This window comes from Pollachius pollachius (genome assembly GCF_949987615.1).
Source record: "Pollachius pollachius genome assembly, chromosome: 7".
NCBI lineage: Eukaryota > Metazoa > Chordata > Actinopteri > Gadiformes > Gadidae > Pollachius > Pollachius pollachius.
The window spans coordinates 12,036,727-12,054,783 of NC_136940.1; positions in this window are offsets into that span (position 1 = coordinate 12,036,727).

Consider the following 18,057-nt stretch of genomic DNA (forward strand, 5'->3'; position numbering starts at 1 on the left):
TAGCAATCGAATAATCTAGGGGTCTTAATTCGACTATGAGTAACTCGATTCGATTCGACTTTAGTCCGACTAAGGAGTATACATGCATTTTAATAATCCAATCATAGTCGGACTAAGCCAATAATTCGACTTTCTTGAGTGTCATGTAAACGCATTGAGTAAAAAGAATGTGATCTGATGGTTGATTCTTTTATATTGTGTAAAACGCTCATGTTCAGCAATGTTCGTGTAACAAATTATTATAATATATTATTATTATTATTATTATTATTATTATTATTATTATTATTATTATTATTATTATTATTATTATTATGGAACCAAAGCCTGAACTAGGGAAAGAGGGTAGACAATCTCAATTCCCAGACTGAACCCTGAGGATTATTCTGCCCCAATGTTGAGGGTTAGTCTCTAAACTACAATGACCGTCTATCAGGAGGTCGTCTGTTTCTTTTGGGGTAAGTATGACCTGTAGGTAAGTCTATCACATTTTCTTGAGGTGAGGACGCCATGGGCCCAGGTTTTGGGGACAGATTGTCTGGGGTCAGCACTAGAGTAGATCTGTCTAGAACAGTGTTCATCTCTGAAGGTTGTTGCAGGGGTTCTTCGGTTGATGGAAACGGTTCAGGGCAGGCCTCCAGCTTCGGAACAATGGGCTCAGGTGAGTCGTCAAGGCGACCAGTAGTGTGGAGCAGTTGATCGAGGTGTCTTTTCCAAACAAGTTGTTTCCACCGTATATGACACAGGGCCTGTGTGCAACAACTGTCACCGGTATCCACTTCACACCTTTGGTGTAGTTCCGGGCGAGAACCCTGTCTCCGGGTGTAAAACTGAAGCTTTGCTTTGCCTCGTCACTCCACTTGAGCTCTAAGGTGTACAACCTCTTTTGTCTTTTGAGGTCTCAGTAGGTCGAGTCGGGTGCGGAGTTGTCTCTTGAACATAGCTGAGGCAGGGGACACTTTTGTCTTAGCTTGAGGTGTGTTCTGGTATGACAACAGGAACGCACTGAGGCGCCGGTTGAGGGACTGGGTAATTTGAGAGGACCTTAGAGCCTGCTTCATTGTCTGTACAAAGCCCGTTTGTAGCAGGGTGATAAGGCACAGACTTGATATGTTGAATACCATTCTCTTCCATAAATATCCTGAACTCTTCAGACACTAGCTGAGGGCCATTATCACTTACGAGCTGTTGTGGTAGTCCAAAGCGACTGAAGATAGACCTTAGCTCTTCGTTGGTTCTATGAGGAGGTGCTCTTCCTGACAGCCACCTCAGGCCATTTGTTGTGAGCGTCGACTACCACTAAAAACATGTGATTCTCTAGTGGTCCCGCAAAGTCTATGTGGACTCTTTGCCATGGTTCTTCAGGCCAGTCCCATGGATGTAAGGGATCCAGCTGCGGGAGGTTTCTCACTTTCTGGAAAGCACAGCATGACTTTTCTTTTTCCTCTATAGTTGCATCCAGGCCTGGCCACCAGAAATAACTGCGTGCAATTTCTTTCAGTCGCACCACACCACAGTGTCCTGAATGGAGCTCGTCGAGCACTTTCTCTCTCAATGGCGGCGGAATGATGACCCGATAGCCCCACAACAGGCATCCAGACTGGACTGACAGCCCGTTTTTCCTCACCAGGTAAGGCTTTAACCTTGGTGACATCTCTCCTCCCCTCCCACAAGTGACCATATCCAGAACCTCAGACATGACCGGGTCAGTGTGCGTGTGTTTCTTCACATGAGCTGAGGTTACTGGAGCAGCAGTCACATCTTTGAAGTACATCTCCGCTTGCCTTGGCTCAGCATGCGCGACCGGTAGCGGAAGCCTCGAGAGTCCTTCAGCATTGCCGTGCAGGTCCGAATTCCATACTGGTGAGCCGACAGTAGTAGGGCCCATTGCTGTTTACGGCTAGCTGCCAGTGACGGGAGGCAAGTGTGAGGACCAAATATAGAGGTGAGAGGCCTGTGGTCCGTTAGTAGAGTAAATTTTCTCCCAAAAAGATACTGATGGAATTTGTTCACTCCAAACATTATAGATAATGCTTCCCGCTCCATCTGTGCATAATTGGATGCTGCATGCTCAGTGTCCTTGATGCAAAGGCAATCTGTCTCTCTTCTCCTGATGGCATGATGTGTGACACCACTGCACCAACACCATGGGGTGAGGCATCACATGCTAGTTGAAGTGGTAATGTGGGGTCAAAGTGAGTGAGGGCCTCTGATTGAGAGAGGGTTGTTTTCACATCGTTGAAAGCTGCCTCACATTTGTCTGTCCACTTCCATGTCTTGGTTTTGTTTAGGAGCATATGTAATGGCTTCAGTCTATTTGAAAGGTTAGGCACAAACTTTGCATAGTATGTCAGCAGGCCAAGAAATGATCTCAACTGGCTCACATTCTTTGGGGATGGAGCCTCCACAATAGCCTTCACCTTTGATGGTGCATTGTGAAGTCCTGTGCTATCGATTACATGCCCCAGGTACTCGACGGAAGGTTGGAAAAACTCACACTTGTTTTCCTGACCCTCAGACCATATTCCTTCAAGCTATAACTGGAACAATTGGTGTAGCCCATTCACTTGCGCTCACTGGTTCCATGACCCCACTTTTGACTAATCTGTCTAGTTATTTTTCTACTTTTGGTTTGATGGCATATGGGACAGGTCTAGCTTTGAGACACCTTGGTGTGGTCCCTGGTTTAACTGTGAGCTTAACCGTAATGTCTTTCATGCTGCCGAGTTCTTCATCAAAAACTTTGCAGTGTTTTTCCAAGATCTCTTTTAAGTGACTTGTGTCTCCATCATTGACCTGAAACACTTCTTGCCAGATAAGTCTGAGCTTTTCCAAACACCTGCGCCTAGTAGCGCTGGACGGTTTCCTTGAATGATAGAAGAGTCTTTTTCTGTGCGCTATGTCCCACTGTTACATCCACAACTCCTAACATGGGGACAGGCTCACCAGTGTAGGTCCTTAGTTTCAACTTTGTCTCCCTAATAGTAAGGCGCTGTAGCTTCTCCTTGTAAACAGCATCCGATACCATAGAAACCCGGGTATCAGTGTCCACTTGCATCCGTACTGTTTTGTTTTCCAACAGTGGTGTGACCCAGTATCCATCATTGCTGTCTGTAACAGCTAAAACATGCACTGTATCTTCATCATCAGAATCTGAGTAACTCTGCTCATCCTGTTCATGCTCCATCTTATTCACTTGTTTTTTCTTGTTTCTTTGGAACCCACTTCTCTTTGTCTCTGTGTTCTGTCTGTGTGTCTGGGTCTTTTTCATTATACAGGCACGTTCAATATGGCCTTTCTTACCAAAGTTTTGGCAATCTAAGTCTTTACACCAACACTCTGTTGTCTGGTGTGCTGTTTTCCCACAGCGGTAGCAGGGCTTGCCTGTTGCAGTCATGTTCTTAGACTCAAAAGACAACCTATGCACATGGGAGGACGCCCCCAGCTGCTGTGCTTCTCGGGCAGCCATCTCCATTGATGTACTTATCTCTATAGCCCTATCCAGCGTCAGCTTAGCCTCCGACAACAGGTCTTTCTTGGATAGCCTCACTTCATAGACCACACACCAATCTGTCACGTAAGGCGTCATTGAGTGAAACTCCAAAATCACAATGTTCTGATAATCGTTTCAGTAGAGCTACAAACTGTGAAACTGATTCCCCCTCTTCTTGGTTTATTTTGTGGAATCTGAACCTCTCTGCGATCACCAGTGGCTTAGGGGAGTAGTGATTTCTTAATATTGTCACTGTTTCATCATAGGACAAATCCCCTGGCTTGGCAGGTTGTACTAGACAGCGCAGCAAGTTGAATGTTTTGTATCCCATAACACTAAAAAATGTGGGCACCACAACATCATCTACAATCTTGTTAGCAAGCACAAAATATTCAAACCTTTCTGTATGAATTCCATGGTTGAGTGTTTTCCTCAAATGGTCCGATATGTCCAATCAGAGCCACCATTCTTCTTTCTTTCTTCTTTCTTTTTTTTTCTTTCCTTCCTGTGTCTCTTCACTGCCGGTCTTGTTGTTACGGAGATTCCTTATTCCCCGCTGCACCTCAGTCCTGTTTCCGTTCACCCTGCAGTAGCCAGCTAGTAGCCTTTACACAGCTAGCCACCTGTTCGCGCCATATATCCCCTGAACAAAAGACGTCCTACCTCGAACTTTCCTCAGAGAATAACACAGGGTGAGAACACATTACCTTGTCGCCAGTTTTGTTGTATACGTGGATATCATCTACTTAGTACAACAACTAATAAGGACACGACACCGTGAGCATTTCATATGCACTGCTTTAGTATTGAACTAAGAGAAGGCACGTACAACAACGTCAGCACATAGAATAACAGAGGGAGTGACCGCGTCCCAGGAGGGACAAACTTAAACTGTCAATCCACAACAGTGTCGTTCACTCGAACATTCCGACGTCGCTAAATAATCTTTTCCCCATCATTTCCAGCAATGTGAACGTACCATGAGTACGGTTGCCTCTTGTACATACCTCATCACGTCGTAATATGTCATCACCAAGCGCTGCTGCTTAGTAGAACAACGATGGAGACAACACAATTGACACTTTACTGACTTTGTTGCTTATTTGGAGCTGTTCTACTCAGATACAGCCGTCTCTCACTGAGTGTTTTTACACTGCCAAATATGCCGTTTTATGCATGCCTTTTTCGCGGCACGGTTCGTGCGTTCACACTCCCCGAGGTCAATTGCCTGCTTAATCTAGAACCCCAATTTACCCTCCCGGACCCTGCACATTTTGGTGGTTTATTGGGTTTCATTCTGTTGTAAATGCGACTGGTCTGCGGTTCCAGGGAGGGGGGATTGGGTAGAGGTGTTGCTGCGCTGTCTCCACAGAGACAAGGCAGCGATATGATCATGAGCAGTACTAACTTTAGAGAAAGTGAAATCCGTGAGCTGCTGATCATGTGAGAGAAGGTGATGCAGTCGTATTAAACACAGACGTTGAAAGATGGTGCGATCTACGAGACAGACACAGAGGAACTGTCCTTACTTTTGCTTTTGTTGGGATAAAGGTGAATCTAATAAACCCTTTCTAAATGGGTGTAGCTATTAATAATAACTATGTAAGAAAAAGTAATTTATTGGAAAGTGCTTTGCTAATTTCTAGATAGTACATCATTAAACTTGTGCTGTTACCAACATAAACCTTGAATAACTACAAGTGTAACTTGAATTGATAGGTGTTTCTAAGAATTGGTTGCCTAAATTCCTAGGAAGTACACAATAATATCTGAGTTATTACCAACCAAAAACAGTTACAACTACACTGTACTTAGTTGAGTCGATGGGTAATAGCGGAGGTTTTACTTAGTACTTCAGCTGTAATTCCTCTGTATTTACCTTCTTATTACCAGAGGTAATTACCCAGTAATACCCTAGGATTTACCATATATTTACCGGGTAATTCCTCTGTATTTACCTTCTTATTACTAGTGGTAATTACCCAGTAGTACACTATGATTTACCATATATTTACCGGGCAATTCCTCTGTATTTACCTTCTTATTACCAGTGGTAATTACCCAGTAATACACAAAAATTTACCATATATTTACAAGGTAAATACCTAGTAATTAGGGGACTGTAAAAGGAAGGGTTACCAGCTAAGCTAGAAAAACGACATTGACTGTTGCCACCCAGTGGCATAATAAAGGCAACAAAAAAAAGAAAATTTGACTGAAAAAGGTGTGGACTATTCATGAATGTACTTTGCTTTAAAGGACATAATGTTGGTCAAGGTGAGATTTGGTGGCAGTCAAAAGTATGTTAAGGTGGCAGAGACTGAAGAAGGCTATGAAGCCTACAGTTTGTTTCTTCAGAAAGGTTGGTATGACTTTTTTTTACACAGCCCTGATTGTTGGAGTAAACCAATAAGTTGCTAAAATGTTAGTTCATGCTATAATGTGATTTGATTTTAACATGGTTACATTGCCCCATCCATTAATTGTTGTTTATTATGTTGACCAATTGTAATCATGTCTTATGAAAAAGGTAAAATGCAATTGGTATACTATCTAAAATGTAGAATAAGAAAAACCTCATGTCTCTACAAATATATTTTTTTGAGAATGTAGGTGTCCATTTTAGAAACAAGGAATAAGATGTGTTCTTGTCACAGACCCTTGTTCCATAGTTAAAAGCCATTTAATTATTGTGGTCTCCCACTGCTCAGAATTTTCTCATTGTAAAAATTTATAATAAAAGTGTCAATAAAAGAAGCATACAAAGGACCATTTTTCTAAATCTGATATTCTTAGTAATAGGAAAGTTAGGTCTTCCACTACAGACTGAGTTACACTTGACAGATGAATTAGGGACAGAGATGGATGCAGATGTATTTGAGGACCTTTTACAAGCAGGGGACCTTACCACGAGTTGATATTTTGACAGCACGTTTACAGTCTCCGATGAGACAGATGCATGACCACATGAATTTCAAACTTCAAATGGCTCAGTTTATGGCCAAATAATATGGGCTAATTCACACATGGAATAGCGTTTTCTTCCACAACTGAGTCCTCAAATAAATTTCGGCAAAGAAAACTTAACACACATATGATATGCGGTAACTGTGGTACTATTTAATGATATACGTAATACATTAACAAACATCGTTTCTTACCAGTATTGTATGCATTATCGTTATCTACTTGTGTTCCTAATATGCATGTGTCCCCCCGTTAATATACTTTGCCATGGACTGTATTATGCGTGACGTGTTTAGTTTGCGTGCGTTTAAACAGATGGACGCACGCCCGCATTCATTCATTCTTTTACGCGCGCCCGCATTCATTCATTCTTTTACGCGCGCCCGCATTCATCCATTCTTTTTAACACTCCCTTGCGGTAAAACAATGTTTTCTCACGATCAAATACTCATCGATCCTAAAAGATATCGGCTTGTACACAATGTCTGTGTCAAGAAAATATGTGTTTGCTGTACAGTGTTTGCAGATGCATTGATTTAAAAGTACAACTTATTACCGCTGTATCAGCTGTTCTTTCACAAACATTTTACCAAGAATGTGTGGCTATAGGTAGATGAGAGAAGCAATGTGTTTGCGTGAGGTGCACAAGCAACATTATGCATGCGCCTTTAAAATAGCATCTGAACAACGCGCCACTGACTTTAAACCAGGTATTTCGTGGTTTGTGGCGTAATTGTTTTCTGAAACTGCAAAATAGCAAAAGGGAACGTTTGCGCCAGAACACGACTCCTCCTTTCGCCGAACCGCCCCTTGGGGCGCAAGATCATTCCCTAATTTACCGACGCGTGGCGGTGGAAGGAAAAGAACGCTCTGCGCCAGTAGCAAACTAGCAATGACACATGCGTCAGTGTAGAAAGTCAATTGCGCTGGATGCAAGATAGGGCCCTTAGTTTTCTTAGGGAAAAGTAAGGATCATTAACCAGATGTACTGTAATAGTATGTATTGTGAAGGTATTGTGGCGACTCCTCCGGGGTCGCGCAGGGGATCCTGGGAATTGGGGTGGTCAGTTGACAAAAGGGGCTTTTGTCAACTTGTTTTGTTGATAGGTTGAGTGGGGTTAATGGGTTTGGGGTTTTTATTGGTTGTGTGTTAATTGTGTGTTGTTCCATTGTTGTGTGATGTGTAGTGTGATCGGGACCATTAGTGAGAGTGTTGTGTGAGTTGGTCAGGTGTGTCGTGGTTCTGTTATGTTCGGTGGCGTTCAATAAAGGCAACTCTCGGAGTCGTGCGATGTATGGGGCACGACAGTTGCGTAACCGCTTAACCTGGGTTTCCGTCTCGTCCTTCCCGTGCTGCTCGCCACAGTATGTTTGTTTCAGTCAGCTAACCTGTTGGGACTTTTTAGTTATAGAGAGTTTGGCTGACAAGCCAAAGAATTTGTTAGGGGGCCTCAAACCATATTTTTATTCAATCGTGTGTGTATTTGTTTTAACTGTCTTGCAGTTGTGCTTTATCAAGATCTATTATATGTTTCATTGGAGTCGCTTGTGTCAGACACCTCATCCTCTGTGACTTCAGATTCATCTGATGCAACAATCATTCTTGAGAAAGATAGTGGATTGAAAAGGACCCACGCCGATCGAGAATCAGCAGGGGCGGTATATAAATTAACTTTTTTAATGTATTAAGTTAGTTATTAATCCTAAACATAGACATTGTGCTGTGGTCTTGTTGCAGGGGAGGTTACAATTAAAACTTATTTTCTTCTTTGTCTTAAGATGGTGAGAGATATATTTCAGTCCAAGCCAGGGGGAGAAAAGGTGTTGCATGAATATGACAAAACAAAGACATTGACGGATGGTACACGGCGACAGATGGTAAATCTACTGGTGGCTGACATGGTTGAAGTTCATGGGTAAGCATGTCATGTTCTCTCTAGTGCTCATCATGTCTCTACAAATAATACATGTTTAGAGGATGTAGGTGTCCATTTTAGAAACAATAAGAAATAAGGTGTGTTTTCCTCAAAAGAACCTTGTTCCATAGTTAAAAGTTATTTAATTATTGTGGTCTCCTATTTCAGTTATATAATAAAATTGTCTTTTCTATGCAAAACAAATCTCTGTCAGAATAATCAAACAAACAAAAAAATTGTGAGAGAAAATAGAACAAGCAAAAGAAATAGAGGGTGAAAAAGTAATCTCAACAGAAAAACTTATTCAATGGGAACACATCCCTGAAAAAAAACTGCTTGTTAGAGGTTGTGAATAGCTCGTAGTACTATCACAGGACAGACGGGCGAAAATATGATCAGTGAGATCGTAACAAAAGGGAGCTGTAAACAAAAGGACATAGCATCAAAAAAGAAATGAGCACAGGACTAACAGTTGACATGATTACACACGTCATTTGTTTGCATTTAAAGTTTACTTTTGAATTCAACCTCTGCTTTAGTGTGCTTTGTTCTCTCATATTCTTATTTCAGTTTGACATTTAAGATACTTTGATTAATTACGACACTAAAAGTGAATCAATACTTTAATACTAATTTAAAGCTTGAAAAATAATATATTTTCTTCTTTTAAAGGAGGATCCCACCAACCTATGTGTGAACTAAATATGCTCTTGGCATCATTACTCTATTTCCCTACCTTGAGGATCCTTACTAAAAAAATGGATATGTAAGTTTGTAAATTAATGGCTCATGATAAATTGATATACAGAGGTTATTCTGTATTTGGCCTGTAATGCTGTGACCCATTAGTTATGTTTATCTTCGTTCTTTTGGGATTTTACAGGAACACTACTATGATGCAGACAGTGGGTCTGGCTATTTGGCATGGAGGATAAAGACAGTCCAACGCAACTCTGCAGTTAAGTCCGGGAGATGCTCAACCAGCGCTACATATCAAGATCGTCAAAAGAGCAAGAGGGATTTTCTCCTAACTAACAAGCAACTGTTTGGCGAGGAATGCCGCGAGGCGACCTCTTTATTGAAGCACACGACTGATGCAACAATTGTCAAAGAGAAGATGAGGGCAACGTTTCAATCTTCAAAAAATACTGAAATTTAGTTTGTGGATGGTTTTCTATGTCTATGAGAGGTTGCAAGGACTTAAAGTGTTTCTTCTGTAGATTGACCCAGACTTCACCATGATGTATGGAGAGGATGCTTCTGGCAGATATTTGGCAAAATGGCCCACCTACTTCAAACCTAGGATCCTGGCAGACTCCAAGAATTGTAATGAGTTCGTCGAAGACCTCTTGTCTGGAAATCAACGCTCCGATGGATCTGGTAAGCATGGCCCATTATCTCTTTGAAAACATTTAATTACTTACCTGAATGCTCCAAATATTGTATGTTGCATAACAGAGATGGAAATTAACTTTTTTGCCCACCAGCCACTGTGGCAGGTAGATTTAAAAATCTACCAGCCACTCATCTTTTTTACCAGCCGTTTTTTATACGCTATATATATTTTTTTAATATATGCAGACATTTTAAACAATATAATAGTAACAACAGATAAGAAAAGTGTTTTTCATACACATCCTTTATCCATCAGAAGTGATTTTTACTGTTAGTAGGTGCTACCAAGGAACTGAGTTGAAAATGTTACACTCTTGCCGCATATGATAAACAATACACAGGTATCTGCCATGTTAAGTCATGTTTATTTCAAAGGTGTTACGATGACAAGTTTGGGGATAATTCATCAAAGTATTTTGATGACAAAGTATTTTCAATAAAAACAAATTGACATATTAACAATAAAACAACATGGCTACACCATCATAAGTCAATAGGAACATGTTTTTTCAGTGCACTGGCCTTTTAATTTCTTCAATTCAACCAGATGTATAATGAAATCTGCCCCTATAATGCAACAGATGTATCCTCTCGGTATAGGAAGACTCATACTCTGCCTATGCATTCGAAATTAAACATTTGAAAACAGGCCATGAAGAAACAAGAACAAGAAACAATGACTTAATAAGTGCCAGACACGTTGAAAAACATCAGAATACATTAAATTTTATATATATATATATATATATATATATATATATATATATATATATATATATATATATATATATATATATATATATATATATGAACTCGTTAGCGTATCTGTTTGTGTACGTTCGCTATGCAGCCCTGCTATTGCGCATTCACAGACTGGCTTTTGTCAAAGGAATACCCGGTCAATGATGGATTTAATATGGACACAAACGACTAAACATTGGATCTTTGTATGGATTTATATGCACGTTACGGGATAAATTGATAAGCTCCTGTAAGTACTACGATGGGACAGTTGACAGCTGATTTGGAACGGAACAACAGCAAAGTATGGAACCCCGACTTTTTTACTGTTTAATTATTAATGTTGTTTTTGAACGAGTATTGGAATACTCGCTCGGAATATCCAACGAGTATTCTAAGTCTGTAAAATGGTATTCGGGACAGCCCTACGTCTTAGCAAACACACTTGAAATCTGTTTTGACCAGACTGACAGAAAGCAGCTGTTTGCCAAACAAGTGAGCAGAGCTCTAAGGTTACCCAACATGCTAGTTTTTCTACAGCAACAAACTATTGCATTAGGCCTAATAGAAAATAAAAAATTAACTTACGTGCAGTGCCATTCGAAGTCTTGAAATGGCCTTCCCTTTTTAGAAATTGCGTGTGCATTTCGAAATAGTAGAGCCATCTATCAAGCTGGGCTGTTTTGAGGCTAACGAGCGTCCTCATCGCTGTCGTGGTTTCGGGCGCTGATTTCCCCTTGGCAATTTTCCAAACGTGAAGGTGACTTTTTGAGGACTTGTGGTCCTTCACGGCTTCCAATTTTAGGTTTGGTGTCCCACTCACAAAACTATTGGACCTGTGGCCATCCGAAGCATGTTTACGACAGAGACCACAGAACATTGTCTGGCTCGTCCCGTCGAACACCAGCCGGTCACGGTGTTGCCCACTGTCCGATGTTCGCCATCTCTTATTAAAAATATACCGAATGTTGATACCGGCATATTATCTCTATGGTTACCGGTATATTATCCCGGATGTTGACAGTCGCAGTTCAGCTAAAGAGGCGTAGAAGAAGTAGGGGGCCGGATGTTGACAGTAATGGTTGTGGAACTGTGCAGCGCCGTATGACGAATGTATTAAATATGCAAATTTGAACGGACCTGACTGGAAAGTATTACCCGACACAGTGGCCTGTGAAGTGACACAATTCACCCGCGACCATACAAATCCACCCGCAAATGGCGTGTGGCGGGTGTTAATTTCCATCCCTGTTGCATAATCTAGTCTTATTTAAGGTCGTTTTCAGATGTAAATCTTTCTGACAATCTTCTACTTTCTTCTGCTTTCCCCCTAAGCTGGGAGAGTGACCTGTCAAGCATACTACTGCTGTTTCACCTACTTCCCCCCCACTGCAAAAGGACACAAGAAGGGTCCTAGAATAAGCTCATATCAAGCTGTCAAACATCTTGTGAGATATCTGACAGTAAGCAATGTTTAAGTTCTTCTGTGCCACTTGTGCATGGGCTGCCTATGTTTTTAGTAGTGTAGTAGGCCATTTAAATGTTTCCTTGTTCCATTTTGTTTTTGCTGCAGATTAGAGTCAGTGTTGAGACCTTCCTTGGGAGTTTGGAACCAGGACAGCCTTTCCTCCTGTGTGTCGGTGAACAGAAGAACAACATCCAAAGATTCTATGTCATTGTGGACCACAAGGCCATCCCATGCAAGGCGCAGACATCCCTGGCAGCTTTCGATGAACTCTTCAAGGTACACTTAATCTTCAGCGTTAACTACCATGAATCCCTCAACAGCTTCTATGCCTTCATCCAAACCACTGTGTTCAACATTTATTTGGGAAGTACCAAGGAAACTCCCCGTGTGAAGGAGCTCAGAGCAAGACTGCTGAATACACAGATTTGAGGTGATACACATCCTTGGGTGCAAATACGTTGATTTGTTTTATCTGTAAGGTAAACCACAGAAGTTCTGCATTGCTTTGTCAGCATTTGAGATTTCACCATGGATTATATCCAGGAAAGAGGTAGCGTTTGAAATGTGGCCAGCCGGGATGTTCTTCATTATTTTGCACTTATTCAGGGTTCAAGAAACGCCTTATTCGTTTGCACCGGGACACTGTTTCAACAAATACTTCTGACAATATTGACATGCACATAGAAGATGATGTGCCTTCAACTTCTCATTCATTCTGTACAGTAAATCCAGTAACCACCTAGGTCTCTGTTGACAAGCATAATTTGTTAAACATGTGTTGTTCTGTTATAGCACAGTTGCAATCATCGGGTGTTGCTGAGAGCACTGTCCAAGCAATGGTAGGGTCAATGGAAGAGCTTGTAAATGACATTCACAGGCAAGCAAGATATGCATTTCTCCACTGTACTGCTTCAGAAATGCAAGGCACAGATTTTGAAAAGAAGATGGAAAGTTGTTTTGAACAACTACTAGGGATGGGCACGAGTAGTAAATTCCAAACTCGAGTGATCCAATGAATTCCTCGAGGATCAACCGAGTACGCTTTAATCTAATCTATTTTTAGAATGCAATGCATCTGCAGCAGGAATAGGCCTAATGATGAACGGCAATATTACCAACCAAACATGTAATGCTTATTCTCAATCAAAACAGTCAGAGTTATCAGTGTTCATTATTTATTTTTTCAAACGTTCAAAACACATTTTACCTACAAAAATAAATATGCGTCTCACAATTTAAATCACGTCGAACAAAGGCCTGTAACGGTTTTAAAAAAACAATGAAACAAGTAGCCTAATCATTGCAAATAATTTAAAGCTGCAAATAAAACGGCAGCAAATTAATTTAAAAAAATACTCAGCGTTGTGATCTTCTCTCCACGGGCGGGATTACAGCTGCGCCTTGCGGCGGTGAAAATAGCCGACACACTTGGTTGCTGCGCGTCTGCTTTCCCGAACTCACCATTGTGTTTCAGAAGCATATGTTGCCGCATAGTACTTGTAGTACTCTTGCCGTGTTCTTGAAGAAAGTAGTTCAATCCGGATCGCTTTTAACTCACTTTATTATTTGTGCACACGGCATGGCATGCGTGTGCATGCTACTCCAGCCACAGATGGCAGCACTTTTAGACAGGTGAGGAAGCCGGAGCCAATACGTTACATAGGCCACGCCTACTTCCCATAGGCCACGCCTACTTGATACAAACGGGGAGCGGGAGTCAGATGAGGCAGCCCCGTTGAGAGCCCCCGGGGGAAGCCCCGGGGCTAGAAGATAGGTCTGCTGTTTGTCGCTCACACGCGTGTCCATACAATTCCCCTCCTTTTGCTTCATAGTTACCATACCGAAATACTTTAACAAATAAAGTGAGTTAAAAGCGATCCGGATTGGACTACTTTCTTCAAGAACGCGACAATATAATCATTTTCCTCCTTTAAAGGTGATCTAATATTATCAGGCCCTGAACAGGCACCTGCCACACCTCCACCTGATCTCTGATATGAATAGGGTGACCAGATCACAATTCACCAGATGTGGGACAAAGACTTGTGTGGGACAATGTGGGATACCAATGCATCGAGTTAGTCTAAAATAACTTTTAAATAAAATAAACATTTCTATTCTGCCCCTTTGCTTATAACATTACTATGGTAATGCCATCTGGTTGATTCAGTATCACATAACAGCCTGCAAATACAAACTTAACAAATTGTTGGCGTTTCATTTTTATGAAAAACCCCGCGAAGCCTCTTCATTCAGTGAGCAATTTTTAAAATGTGCATGCGTGGTGGAACACTTCAGAGACTGAGTCCACAGATGCCAAAGTGTACTATAGAACCGCGTAGGCAGGCTGTCCGTGTCCGCTACTCGTCTGTGGCAATTTGTAATATTTTTATTTTTTATATATATCAGGGCCTTACAATCAGCAGCTCAATTCACATTCTCAGACAGAATCTGACGGCTGGCCAAACAGTAAATAAGTACGATTTTTGCGGTTAAAAAGGTGGGGCGGACACAAACGGGATTTTGAAAAGAGGAGGGGACATGCCCCCCCCGTCCCCAGTGGAAATTATGCCCATGCCTCATGCCCATCCCTTACAACTACCAAATCCTTTCACAGTCTTAAATACAACAGCCAAATGGCAGAAGTTCTTTAAGGAAAAGTGGGCAATAGTTGAGCCTGTTGAGTATGTTCTTGGGGTGCGATTTGATGTACATAGAGATCGAACAACTGGAGTTTACAATCAGATCCCTGTAACGGATACATTTGTGTATGTACCCATCTTAGTAACCTTGAAGTCTATGTGACACAAACAGTGAGTTGTGCAAAAGTTTCATGCAGGACATACAACAGGAAGAAGGTATTTTTAAAGATATATGTGATTTTTAAAGATTTATATGCTTTACAGATTCAACTGTATTATGATAATTTCGAGACCGCAAATCCCTTAGGGCCAAGAAGGGGATACACAAGCTTGGTTGTATTTTCTTTATATTTAGGAACCTGCCCTGAAAATGCAATTCTGTATTGATGAATATTCATGTTGAATAGACGAAAAAGTATAGATTTAGTGAAATACTGAATCCTCTCATTGATGATGTTAAAAAACTAGAAAATTAAGGAATAGAAGTGCCTTTCTCTGACTCACCATTGCTAGGGTCCATTATTCAAGTAACAGGTGATAACATAGGTTTACACGGGCTGTTTGGTTATGTGAAGTCATTCTCTGCAACGTATTGTTGTAGATTTTGTTTAACCAATAAGGAAGAGCTTCAATCTGTCTTCTCCGAAGATCACCCTGGCTTGATTTTTCATATGAAAGAAATCCATACAGAACATTGTGCAGCTCTACAGGAAGATCCTATGTTGGCGTCAACATTTGGTGTCAAGAAGACATGCGAGCTCAATACATTGCGTTTTTTCACATCTCTGATAACTATGAGGTTGACACCATGCACGACTTGCTTGAAGGTGAAGTGCAGTACAAACTAAAACTTGTCTTTCAATAACTTGTCAAGGAGAAACATCTATCTTTGGAATCATTATCACAGAGAATTCAAAGTTTCCACTATGGTTTTAATGAGAGAAGAAACAGGCCCAGTGGGTTGACAATGGATGAAGGTAGCAAAGATCTTGGTTTGAATGGTATTCAGTCATGGTGCCTTGTGCGAAACACTCCTCTCATTTTTGGTGATGTAGTTGAAAGAAATAACTTTTTTTGGAACTTGCTCCTCCTCTTGATTCAAATTGTGGATGTAGTGTTTTCACCAGTTGTTACTAATGATATGACATTATCTGAAGAATTTAATTAATGATCATCACAAGCTGTTCAAATCTTTGTTTCCTGAGAGAAGACTTATTCCAAAGCATCATTTTATGATACATTACATACATTATTAGTATTCGTAAAATAGGCCCACTCCTTCATGTATGGTGTATGAGGTTTGAGGCTTTTGAAGATCTGTCAAGAATTTCCAAACTATCACAAAAGCATTGGTAAACCAACACAAGAGACAGTTAGCTTGTCACTGGGAGAGGTTTGAGTTTGGTCCAGTAAGGAAGGAAACAATTGATAATTTGGAAGGTGACTTTACTTGCAATGTTAAACTTGAATGCATACTATGATGTGTCAACTACCAAGTGGGTGAAGAACTCCATAGTTCTTCACCCATTTGTATCAAACTGGTATGTTTGTTTGTATTTCAACAAATATAGAAATGCCTGTTTTTGGAAAGATCAACAGTATCATTATAAATGACGATCAAGCTTTAATTTTGACTGGCACAGTTTATACTCTTTATTTTGATGAGCACCTTAATGCCTACTGTATCCAGGAGGGGAATGATTAATTTTCTGTTATTTCTGTTGATAAGTTGATTTATTATAGACCCTATGATAAACAGTTTTCTAATGGGATGAATGAAAAAGTATACATTGTGCCACATTGCCATATTGTGTGACCCTATGAGAGGAACAGTACTTTAATGAGATCGATGAATTTTCTTTATATTGTCATGGGCGTCAGTTCAGGTTTGAAATGTGCTGGGGACAGAGACGCATTCGGAAGTGCATTTTCAGAAGTGCTGGGTACAATGAGGAAGATGCACTCTATTCTCTCTTTAGTGCCGGTAATGAAAGGTTCTGAAAGACGGCATACCCATGTAGCTAATTACTAAGGCTACGTTTACATGATGACGGTCTGGACAGAAGACGCAAAAGTGGCGTCGCGTCTTCACTTTTTATTCCGTGTTTAGACGAGCGTTTTCGGGAGGAAATCTGCGTGCATACGGTGACGCAAAAGTGTGTGAAATTCGATTGGGTATGCATGTCAGGCGGCTAGGTGGTGCTGTGATACACTATCACACAACACCGCCATGTCTGAGCGTATGCGTAGATTCTTCCTTCTTCTCTTATCTGCGCCGCGAAAACCAAAACGTAATTACAGATCCTTCTCTGTTCAGTAATACTATCTGTACATATCCTGTAAGTTTCGTGGAAAAAGTCCTGTAAACAGTGGCGGACTCAGACTGTTTGAAGGTCAGGGGCGAAAAAATTTAAAGGGCACATTCTGCCCAATACGGGCCCCCACCAGCGTGCAAAAGCTATGATGCATCATGTATGATGAAATAGTCCTCATCCTTGATTAAGATAAGCATTACAGTATAAGGAGATCTAGATAAAAGTAATTAATGATGTGGTACTGACAATTACAATTATAACCACACCTCTATGATAAAACCACACAGGAAACTATAAAACATTTACAATATTTATTCAACAAACAGACGTGATAATGACAATGAAAGCTATGATTTGGGAGCTTATTTGTCAGGGGACTGAGATGGTGGGTGGTGGAGTCATAGGAGAATTCTTCTTTTGGCCATGTGTTTGTAGATGTCAATGACCTTGTTATAGTCAATTGGAACACCCTTTCGATGGAAAGCAGCAGAAGATCCGAGAGCCTACTTTCCCCACATCGGTTTCTGAGCTGGGTTTTTATTAGCTTCAGTTTAGAGAATGATCGCTCTACTGAAGCAGTTGTCACCGGGATTGTTGCATATGTTTTTAGTAGCAAAGTCAGACCAGGGAAAACTGATTGCACATCATTGTCTTTCAGGCACTTTAACACAGCTTTCACGTTGCTGGGGGGAAGAGCATATGATGAGTGGAACACCTTGAGCTCGGTGACAACATTTTCTTCCTCCGCATCATAAAATCTGCATACATCTTTGACAGATCGAGCAACTCTGTCATTTGTCATGCCTTTCCAGTGACTTGGGATGGTAAGGCAGTGAAGGCCTGAAAGAATTAACCCAGTTGGTGTCTCATCCTTCCCCTTAAACCTCCGGTGTAGCTCCTGGGAGAGTGTATCAAGGAAGGTAAAGAAAACCTTTCCTCGGTAGTGCTCCTCCAGGTCTTGGGCTTGGTAGTCCTCCGTAGCAGATTTGGTGCTGTATTTGTACTTTTGGGGTACCTTTCTGCGTCTGGCTTGTCCAGGAATTTCATCTGGAACCTCAATTCCTGCTGCCTCTGAGTTCCCTTTTGCTTTTGAAAAAAGGACCTTGAACTCCTCATCCTT